The sequence below is a fragment of the Mus caroli genome, unplaced genomic scaffold (assembly GCF_978045245.1).
Source record: "Mus caroli unplaced genomic scaffold, Mus_caroli_1 scaffold_15, whole genome shotgun sequence".
Classification (NCBI taxonomy): Eukaryota; Metazoa; Chordata; class Mammalia; order Rodentia; family Muridae; genus Mus; species Mus caroli.
In genome coordinates, this window is record NW_028227270.1 from 13,176,320 (window position 1) to 13,188,064 (window position 11,745).

The 11,745-nt window shown below is 44.6% G+C and overlaps 1 protein-coding gene across 1 annotated transcript in view; it reads right to left on the bottom strand.

Annotated features, from left to right (window-relative positions):
• The window catches only part of Elovl7 (ELOVL fatty acid elongase 7), a 72,770-nt gene extending 71,622 nt beyond the window's left edge, over positions 1 to 1,148 (bottom strand). Inside the window, exon 1 of the mRNA XM_021180354.3 lies at positions 1,049 to 1,148. The gene's annotated coding sequence lies outside the window, so the exon portion shown is untranslated. The remainder of the gene's footprint in view (positions 1 to 1,048) is intronic.
• Between the last annotated feature and the right edge of the window lie 10,597 nt (positions 1,149 to 11,745).

Genomic DNA, 11,745 nt, shown 5'->3' on the forward strand with positions numbered 1-11,745 from the left:
CTGACAGGGTTAAGCTCTCAGTGCCAGGCACACAAGCACAGGATAAGCATCTGCTATGGGGTAAGGGAAAGGGATTTTTTTTTTAAACCTAGTTCTCGATGACCTTGGGGAGAACAATTTCCCCCTGAACAAAAACTGCAAATTGTAAACCACAAGCGCAAAGTACGGAGGCGGCGGCAGTCACTAAAGAGGATGAGTTTTATACAAGAAACGCAAAACAGGAGTGAGTGGAAGAAAAGATGACCTGGGAGCTCCGAGCTGAGAGAAAACGCTCAGGGGCTGCTTCAGGGACAGGAGGGAGTTCAGTAGGCAATCGCCGGGTCTCTGAAACTATTGCTCAGTGGGAGTGGGACTTTTGTGCCTTGCTGCCAGCCGGATCGCTCCCACCCCGAGTTTCAGTTAGTCCCCAAAGGCGCTCCTCTGAATCCGGTAAGTTTGAATCAGCGAGGGCTGATAAGAAGGAAAGGCCCACTTCACACCACAAGACACCTGGACTAGAAATGACAGGATTTGCCACTCTGTCTCCAGAACGACCTGTTCCACAGCGGTGGATTCATCCTCCCTCCCTGGCCCGCAGCAGTCACCGGGACGGGATGCTGCTGTTCCCGGAGCCAAAGAGACAGCGCCCTGAGTTCCCGCGGGCAGGCGGGACGCACCCAGAAGCAGGAAGAAGGGATAGCTGGTTTGTGAAGAGGAGTCTGGGAAGCCAGGTCCCGGAGCCGAGAAAGTGACCTCCGCGGTCCAAGGTCGAGCAAGACCTTCCCTCCTTGAATCTCAACCGCAGCCGCTCAGCACCCCATGCCCCGGAGGGCCCCGATCTTCCCTAGGGGTACAGGGCTCCAGGGCTCCGGGAGGCACAGGTGAGCGCGGCGCGCCCGATCAGCGAGCAGCACCGCCAGGAGGGAGGCCCTGCCCGGCCCCACGCTCCCTTTCCCGTGCGACCCCCGGGGGCTCGACCCCTTCGGCTCGCGCGTCCTTTCCCCGCAGCCCTCCGCGCCACCCCCGAAAGCCTCGCCCAGTTTGCTGGGGCCCGCAGCCCCGCACTCACCGCGCCGAGGGGCGAGCAGCGCGCGCGGGAGCCGAGGGCGGCGGCGGGCGGTGCGAGCGCAGCTCTCACAGCGGCCCCTGCTGCCGGGGCTGCGGACCAGGCTGCGAGGGGCGGAGGCGGTGGGGTGGCACCTGCCGGCTCTCCCAGCCCCGCGCGTCACCCGGGACCGCCCCTCGGCCCGCCTGCCCGCCGCCGCCAGGTGCCGCCGAGGGGTGGGGTGTCAGGCCAGCCTCTCCCGCTGCCGCCCTCGCCGCGGGTAGAGCCTGGCCCCAAGCAACCCAGGGTGCAGTAGGGGGCCGGTTCCCGTCCGCTCTACTGGTGCCCTTTCTTTCTGAGAGTGAATACCATCATCTGGGTTCATCCGCAAGCTTAACCAATACTATGGGAATTGTCGTCCTGCTTGACTCTAATGGATTACAGGACCGGTCGAGGGAGGGCGCGGCTGGAGGGAAGAAGGGATGAAGGAGAAATAGGTCTCTAAAATGGAGACCAGACCAGTAAAGATGCCCAAGCCAGATTTGGGCAGCTAGATCCCTTTTAATTATTAAGAAATGAATTGTTGAAAAATAGGAGGCGCGGGGAAGCTTTTAGTGCAATGAAGAACAGACTGTATGCAACTTTTTTTTTTTTTTTTTTTTTTTTTTTTTTTTTTTTTTTTATGGTGACCAGAACAAGGAACAGAGTCTGGCAAACTCCCGTCTCCTTCACTGGTTGTTGGATTGGAAGAGCTGAACTGGATGAATGTAAGCCTGTGCTTGTGCACTGGACTCTTTTTTTTTAATGAGCTAGTCCATACTAAACACTGTAACGATTTCTAAATCAAGCCCAGGAAGGCAAAATGTAAGTCTAGAGGTACCTGCTTCTATAGCAAAACCTAAAACTAGAACTGATCTTTCAACTAGAACATCCCCTATCCTCCATCCCCCTCCTACACCCAAGACTCCTTCCCTGTGCGGTCTGCCTCACCACATGGGCTGTGCTTGCGCTAGAGTTCCTAGCCTAGAATCAGGAGAAGACTCTAGACAAGTAGAGACCGTGCATAGGGAAAGCAAAAACAAGCAAGCAAGCCCGCCTTCCGTGACCCAACCCTAGAACTTTGAAAATAAGGTTTCAGTGTCTAACCTAAAACTGGGCACTCCCACTGAATAGTCAAGGAGACAGCAACTCCCAAAGCACAGAAGTTCAAATGCAAATTAAGACACTGAAGATTTCTTCTACTGGAGATGTAACTTGGTGGTAGAGGGCTTGCCCGGCATGTGCAAGTTCCTGAGCTCAGTGCTTTACATCAATCCACAAACAAACGAATGAATCCTTGTTTAAGCTCTTCTTTCATGTTACAACTAAGTTGTTTGGTAGATTTGGAAACGCCTTAAAAATTAGAGACAATTGTCACATGCCTGTCACTGTTTCTGTCTGTATAGAATTTCAAACATGCAAGAGCCTAATTAGATTCATTTAATTAGATTTAAGACCTATTTAATGCTGTTACCCCACCCCCACCCCAGGATCTAAAGATCCAGCAGACAACCAAAACAAACTAAAAATGTTCTGTCTTTTCAGGGAGGGAACTTTCAGTCTAACCAGAGCTTACAATAAAGTTAATGCATAACCAGGTCAAAAAAAAAAAAAAAAATGTGTTCAGGTCCTGACAAGTACCACGGGAAAGGGAAGGGCATGGGGATTTTTGAGTCGGGGGAGGGGAAGGGGAAGCTGCATTGTTGAAGGCCTCGGTGAAAGGAGCCTTTTGCGTCTTGTGTTTTTGAGATTCACTATGCAGCAGAGGCTGGGAATAAAACTTCTGATAGTAACCCAGGCTATCCTCAAACGTATATCCCTCTTGTCCCCTTATCCCCAGTGCTGAAATGACAGGCTAAGAGGAAGTCTGTGTCTATCGGGGTAAGAAGCACTCCAGGCAACAGGAACAGTAGCTAAGCTAAAGGCATGGGCACAGAGACAGGAAGGAGGCCACATTTCCCAGAAGACCTAGGAGGTTGGGGAAGCTGAACTGGAACAGGGAGGGCAACATCAAATGCTAGTAAAGTCTCCAAGGAGCAGTTCTGAAGAGTGGCACCTTCTGGTCGCTCGCTTTTCTTTTTCCTTTCCTTTCCTTTCCTTTCCTTTCCTTTCCTTTCCTTTCCTTTCCTTTCCTTTCCTTTCCTTTCCTTTCCTTTCCTTTCCTTTTCTTTTCTTTTTTTCTCTTTCCTTCCTATTTTCTTTTTTTTTCCTCTTCCTTTTCTTTCTTTGTTCCAGCCTGGCATTTTAAAGTAAGTGTTCTAACAATGTTACTGAGAGTAGAATAGAGGATGGGGAGGAATGGCCGAGACAGAGCCAGGAGACAGTTAAGAGGTTCTTGCACAGTCCAAATAAGATAAAGCAGAGGCAAGGAGGAGCTGGTCAAAGTGAAAAGGTCAGGCTTTAAAATACATTCTGGCATTCAGAGGCAGAGGCTGGTGGGTTCAAGGCCAGCCTGATTTACAGAGGGAGCTCCAGGTCAGCCATACCCTGTCTCATCTCCCAACCTCCAATACATCTTGACGACAAGTGCCAACCCGATTCCCAAAGATCTGAGGTGAGCGATAAGAGAGGGTGTGTTCCAAAAAAAAAAAAAAATCAAAGCATTTTCCAAAAGCAACTGCAAAGAACATGTTGCTTGTATAAAGAGGAAGACAGAGAAAAAAATAGGGCAAAGGGCAGAACACGTTCGAGGACTGATTTAAATGGAGGAGGCCATTAGGTATCCAAGTGGGTGTATCAGACATCAGATATGCAGTTGGTTATCTCAGTCTGCAGACTGAGAGAGGGGCTTGCCTGGGAATGTAAATTTAGGACTTATCAGCCTCTTGATATTTTTAAAGATGGGTAAGAGCATCGAGAAAGGAGATGAGGAGTCTGCAGACAGCCTCCTGGGGCACTGCAGTGGTGAGTGGTTACGGAATGGGGATGGAGAGCCAGCCTAGAGGAAAATCTGAGCATCCATGATTCCTGAAAGGTAGCTCTGTTAGGAATGCCATAGCAACAGTGTACAGCAAATCACTCCCTAGCAAAATAATTAGTACATTTGCCTTTGTATTCATAGCCACCAATCTGTAGGTAGATTTAGTAGGCAAGCTGGCCTTACCTCAACTGATGACCTCTGGAACCAAGAAGGAAGACACAGCAACTGGCTTGAGACCTCACAGCACACCACTCAAGTCCAAATGGCATTCCCAAGCTTATGAGCACACTGAAGGTCCCTGCCACATCAAGCTGGCTAACATTCCATTGCCTTGAAGCCATCAGAGAGCCAGATCCAACATCAATGACCTATAAAAATATGAAGCCAAGTCTAGAAGGTGATGAAAAAGAATGCTTGCTAAAGAATGACACAGATTCTTATCACCGTAGGAGAAGAACAACATGTTACAACATGGAGCTAGTGAATGCCGAGCACTGAAAGGGACTGTGGATTTAGCAATATGGAAGTCATCCACCAAACGTGACAAAAAATGGCTTTAGTTAAATGGATGGGGCGAAACTCTGGCCAGAGTGGGTTTCAAGGGTAGACGGGAAGAGAGCAATCACAGAGGATAGTTTTAGACTGTTTGCAACCCAGTTTGCTGTGCAGTCAGGAAAGGATCCAAGGAGATCAGAGGGAAGCACAAGCATTGTCAGCTATGCAGACACTCTGTTGTACATACATATTAAAAGGAAGGAAGGAAGGAAGGAAGGAAGGAAGGAAGGAAGGAAGGAAGGAAGGGAGGGAGGGAGGGAGGGAGGGAGGGAGGGAGGGAGGGAGGGAGGGAGGGAGGGAGGGAGGGAGGAAGGAAAGAAGGAGGGAAGGAAGGAAAGAAGAAAGAAAGAAAGAAAGAAAGAAAGAAAGAAAGAAAGAAAGAAAGAAAGAAAGAAAGAAAGAAAGAGAGAGGGGGGGGGAGAGAGAGAGGGAGGAGGAGGAGGAGGAGGAGGAAGGAGGCAGGCAACAGCTAGAGCTCTAGCCTACTTTTCTTCTTTTTATTCCAAAAAGGAATTCAGAAACAACAGTGGGCCCTTCCTGTGGTTTTTGTTGCATATCCCTCATACGTCCTGTGATTTTCATGTAAATGTTAAATAAACAACTACATTGTACGAGTCTCTCTCTCTCTCTCTCTCTCTCTCTCTCTCTCTCTCTCTCTCTCCCTGTGTGTGTGTGTGTGTGTGTGTGTGTGTGTGTGTGTGTGTACTGTGGATGCATGACCCTAGTGTGGAGGTCAGAGGGCATCTAGCAGGAGTCAGGTCTCTCCATCCAGCAGCAAGCATCTTTACCCACGGAGTCATCTCACCAGTCTTAACCAATCCTTGTCAATGGCTTATTAGTGTAGATGCATGTAATTTTTTTTATTCATTTAATTACTACAGTATTGAACAACAAAGCCTTTGTACATATTTGACTGATGATGAACAAAATTAAGTTATGGCAAAATACCATAGGCTAGATAGATTAGATAAGTGGCATTTTCTTAGAGTTATATGGTCAAGTCCAAGGTCAGGTCCTGGAAGGGGCCGATTCAGCTTGCAGATGGCAATCTTCTTGATCTTGCTCATGGATTTCCTTTCTTCTTGGGGGTGTGTTTAGAAAAGGGTCAGGGGCACCCTCATTCTGATGTCTCACCTACAACTACCCCTAAAGCTAATCATTTTAGGCCAATGACTCCCAAAAGTTTTCCTCTGAACTCCACAAGACTGTGAACTGCACAAGTATGTGTGCACACACCCCACAAATAAATACATTTAAAAACTGAAACATGAAAACCGATCATTTGAAAGGCAGGCCCACCTCCAAATATCACCAGTTCTAAACTCAGGGAAGCGCATTTAGTACACAGTGCTTAATGTTTTATCCTCCTAAGTTGTGCCAAATTATATATTTATTACATTATGTAATAACTCAGTTTGCCCCCAGCCCTTGCCAACATGTGGCATTCTTAGATCATATATATTATACAACATCTAATTGTGACAATACAATATAGACATGGAATAAGTACATTGTCACAATAATCTTTTTGTACTCTTCTTTCCACTGTTGGGTGGGCAGTTCTAGACCTCTACTGCTGAATGACCTCATGACCTCAGACCTTATACTTTACCAGTCTGAGAGATGTGAAGTGCCGTCTCACCGTGGCTTTGATGAATATGCTCAGTGATACTGAACACCATTTCGTGAGTTCATACGCTCACTTGACATTCCAAAATTGATATCCAATGCTCTGGATCGTTTAAAAATTATTCCTATTTTTAAACAAGCAGTCAATCCAACACTGAAGTCGATGGGGCCGGAGGGTAGGCTCAGTCAGTGCAGGCATGCACCACCACCAAGCCTGAGACCTGTGGAGCCTTCTGTGTCCACAGGATGAGGGAGAAAAGTGACCTCTGAAAGGTGTCCTCTTACATCTACACTGGTGGGCACACACTCAGGCAAAACACACATGCATATAATATAAAAAATAATCTAATCATTTAGTGTTACTCACACACACACACACACACACACACACACCCCACATTATACCTTTGAATCTTGTTGATGTCCATAGTAAAAACCTCCTGCCTGCCTTTGTCCTATATCCAAGTTGTTCTGATAGACTTCCAGAGATATTTTGTAACTCATATAAAAGACAACACAAGCATTTATTTGTTTGTTTGCCTATTTATTTTCTTAATAAAAAACACTGGAAAACTTCACATATTTCTATACTCCTCCTTTTTCCTTAATAAACAGTGACTCTTGATGTTCATTCCATAAAATCTCTATTTATTTACCTTCTCTATCTCTACCATATGACTCAATCACGATTTATTTAACCAGTTCCTTGATGTTAAAAACAATAGTAAACACATAGACTAACACATTCCATCTCCCCACCAACACACAAAAGAGGCAAGTTAGCCTCAACTTACAGAGCCACTGGGGCTCAGGGAGATTTATTGACTTACCCTGGGACACGGTGTCATGACATGCTAGAGTTGAGATTCAAAAGCAGGCTGTCAGGCTATGATCTTCATGCACTTATCAGATACACTACTACAATGAGGAATTCATTTTTCTACTGCAACGTTAAGGTATATAATTTTGTTTGAATTACTTTAAAGGTATAAGGATAATTTGGCCTCTTTAAAATAGTGAAATGAGCTCAGCCATAAACATATTTATTACTTCTCCATTTCTGGAAAATCTTTTTTATTTTTTTAAAGACAAGGTTTCACTATGTCGCCCAGGCTGACCTCAAGCTTGATAAACTTGCATCTCAGCCTCTGTATGCTGAAATCATACACATATGCCACCATGCCTAACTTCTCTGGGTATTTTTTAGTTTGTTAAATAATTTTATGCATATGAATGTTTTGTCTGAATGTGTAGCTGTGTACCACATGTGTACTTATGTCCTTGAGGGCCAGAAGAGAGCATTAGATCCCCAGGGACATGAGTTACAGACGGCTGTGAGCCGCCACTTGAATACTCGGAATCAAACCCCACTCCTCTGAAAGAGCAGCCAGTGCTCGTCGCCACTGAAGTGCTCTCTAGCCCTGCTAACTTCTTGGTTAATAGTTTTAATTCTCTCTGTCTTTGTCTTTCTCATATTCTGTTATACTTGTTCATTGTGTACTTATTGCTGCTGCTATAAATTATTTAGCAAATAGAGGCTTTGTGTGCATTTAAGTTATATTTTCAATTGTAAATTTAAGACCATTATTAATTTTTAGATTTAAAGTTTTTTTTGTGAGTGTGCTTGTGTGTGTGTGTGTGTGTGTGTGTGTGTATGTGTGTGTGTGTGTGTGAGAAGATACATGAGCTGCAGCCACACAACTGATACAGGACTGAGGCCGGTGCAGTCACATGAGCAATGGTGTGGCCGAGGCTACAGAATAACTTTCTGTTCTTCTCTTCCATTCTGGGTGGGTTCCAGTTATGGAACACAGGTTGTCAGCCTTATACAGCAAGCACCTTTACCCTCTGAGCCATCTTGTTACCCCCAAAATGTTATACTTTTTGTGTAATTCTGTGTCCTTTGTCTTTACTAAACTCTAGTTTTATTAACTTGGCTATTACTTCTTTTAAAGCTTATCTTGAGTTAATGACTTCCCTTGAGAATAAATAAACTTTTATTTCTGCTCACTGCTTTTCATCCGCTGAGAGGAAGACAATCTATACTGGCTACTTCTCTTAGCAATGGCCACCAAACTTTGCTGAGAGCCAGGATCACTGGATGGTTAAAATCCACATTTCTAGATCTGGGTGTAGTGATGTATACTTGTAATCTAAACACTTAGAGGTTGAGACAGGAAGATCACCATGAGTTTAAGGCCAGCCTGGGGCATATAGCAAATTCTTATCTTTAAGAAATATATATAAAAAAATCAGTCTCCTGGAAAAGCCTTTTCAAGGATGCCGATTTAGTAGCCCAAAAGGGTAGGCCAACATTTATTTCCACAATACTCTGCATGATTCTGATACAGTTATTGTATGACTGGCAGTTTAACAAGCTGTGTGGCCCATATCTCCTGACATTCCTTTATTACCTACCCACCTAGATTATGAACTCTTCAGGAAAGAGATTTTGTCTTACTTTTCAATCCTTGTTGCCTAGGAGAATAGCTTACATGCTGAAGACGCTGTCTTAGTTAGGGTTTCCGTTGCTGTGAAGAGACACCATGACCAAGGAAACTCTTATAGGACTTTTAATTGGGGCTGGCTTACAGGTTTCAAGGTTCAGTCCATTATCATCATGGCGGGGAAGTATGGCAATGTCCAGGCAGGCATCGTGCTGGAGGAGCTGAGAGTTCTACATCTTGGTCTGAAGGCTGCTAGGAGAGAGACTGCTCCCACAAGGCTAGGAGAAGGGTCTCAAAGCCCACCCCCACAGTGACACACTTCCTCCCATAGGCCACACCCACTCCCACGAGGCCACACCCACTCCCACAAGGCCACACCTTCTAATAGCCATTTCCTTGGCCAAGTATATTAAACCACCACAGATGCCAAATAAGTGTGTAGATGGCGAGGAGAAACTGGATAAAGTTGTGGCATGCAAGTGCCTTAAAATACTTACACCGTCATATCTCTGTTATGTGTGAAAATAACTTTGGTTTAGTCACGAGAAGAACATAATGGCACTGTGCCAGGTAACTGATACCAGCCAGCCATTCCCAGGTCCCACTGCACTTTTTAAATTTCTTTATAGCCTGTCGATCTCAAAGGTTTTGTTACTAACGATTGGATACCGACACAAACTATGAACCTCAGACAAATCACTTTCTTTGGGGTAATCCTGTTCATTTATGTAAAGCGCATGCTAAATTTTCATGCTATAAATGAGAGATATGAGGAAATACCACCCCTTAACTGACTGTAACAGTCGCTACTGTAATACTCTTCATACAAATTCCAATCACTTAAAACTGAATAGACATGTCTTCCTACTGCGAAGGATTGCCACTGGTAAGCCTGAGATTAACATTGACTAATTTGATTCCAATGCCATGAAAATGTTTCCTGTGCTGCTTGTAATACCTGAAAGGTGGTGTAGTCAAGTAATCTTAATATCACAAAGTCCCAGATGGGGTGGGGCAAATCCAACAACGTAGTAATTACCATCATCTACATTTTGTGATAAAGAGCCTTTCAAATAGAACTGCTGCCTTAATTTGTATCTTATTATGGCCAACAATGTACTATCCAGGAACAGTACATTTTAATGCTTTAATTGAGACAAGTCTTTACAGTAACTAATTAGGAAGCTGTTATCATATTCATGCTTTGAAACTTCATTAGTTCTCAGTACTTTTCAGACATTACCACATCCGTTATGCTGTTTGCCTTATGTATGGCTCTGTAAGTTTTAAGCCGGTGGCTAACTGGTGTTTGGTGTGTTCTATAGGTTCACATAGTTCAGAAGATATGGGCTCTGTCTTATCAGGGCAAAATTCGTTGGTGCTTTGTTCGTGTTTTGCAGTCTTGCCTTGTTTTAGGAATCACTGGGGTGATTAGGTAGCTTCTTACTCACTCTGGACATTTGCGCCTCTGACTCTCATTCCATTTTTAGGAAACCTTCATCAGTCCGGGTAAGATGAGCAACTGAGGGCGCTCTTTTAACATCTGGAGCCTTGCTCGAGTAAAGCACATTCTCTCCCACTCACCTACACACTCAGCCCAAAGATACTCTTACTAACAGACTACCAAAGGGGATCTTGTTTAAAGAAATTTGATTTTTACAAGCGATATACTGTTTTGTATTTTTATAACATGCTGAATATTTTTTTTAAAAAGAAGTTTTTAAAAAGCCTGAGTTACTTTAACAAGACATTATAAACTGGGAAAGGTATACGCAGGAATTTACTTCTTACATGTCTGGATGCTGGGGCCAGGACCAAGGAACTGTCACTTCGATGTCTGGAGACTTCTTCAGCAGACCTTCTTGCTAAGCTCTTGTTAGCAGAAGAGAGAGGCAAGGCAGCTCTCTGGAGACCTTTATATGACACTACATTTGCACAGGCTCTGATCTTATGATCTCATCTCTTCCCCAAGGCTCCGCCTCCCAATGCCAGAACGCTGCTGACTAGGTTTCAACATATGAATTTAAAGGGACACAACAAGACCATAATTTCACCACAGTAACAATGCTGAGGGGAGTCAGGAGGAAGAGGTACCAGGAGTTGTTGTGCGAACCTCAGTTGCAAACTTTCCTAAATTGTCCTAAGAATATTGCCTTTGCTCAAAATGTGTATTCTGAGCTGTTTATTCTCTTTATTTTAAGTATGTGGTTGGTATTTATAGATCACTTGGCCTAAGTGACAATGAAGACCAGTTCTGAAAAGCAAGCTTAGTGGAAATGGGTATACACAGGTTGGTGACTGAATTCCTATGTAAACAGGAAACCACACACTGCTTTCTATCATTCATTTTCTATGGCACACGTTGTCAAGCACTGACTGTGCACATGGCTGTCATTTAAAGGCAGTATCTCTGGTGTTGATTTTACATATCTATTTTAATGCATTTCAGATGAATTCTCTATTTTCAGATACAAGGCATTTATGTAGGCAAAGCACTCTGAGGGTCAGGGATGTAGGACAGTTGTTAGGATGCCTGTTTAAGGATACACAAAGTCCTAGGTTAGAACCCCAACAGTACATAAACTAGGGACACATGACACAGGATGTAAGCACTTGGGAGAGAAGATTGAGAAAGTCAATGTGACCCTCAACTACAGTGAGTTCAAGGTCAGCCTGGGACATCTGAGACCCCGTTTCAGAAGAGAGATAGAAAGAGGACAGAGGAATGGCAGGAGGGAGGAACAGAATGGAGGAGAAGAAATGGAAGGAGAAAGAGATTGATTGATTGATTGATTGATTGATTGATTGATTGTGACTTTCAACCCCAAAGGAAAATTTGCACTACTCAGCTACAGTCCATTTATTTCAGCATCCTTCATCAAGACCAGAACAGAGAAAGATTAGATTTGTCCAGAGGGCTTAAGGAGTTGCAACAGGTGATGACAGTGAGCACACAAACAGCCCGTTATGACTTAGAATCTAAGGGAATGAGCTCTTGGTGCATTGAGAAAGGAGAGCCCGATGTCTTGATGATGTACGTGGCACAACTCTCAATCCTTATAGAAAAGCTGCTCTCTGCAGGAGAAGGTGGCCACAATGCAGAGAATAAGAGACTATGGAATGCCCAACTC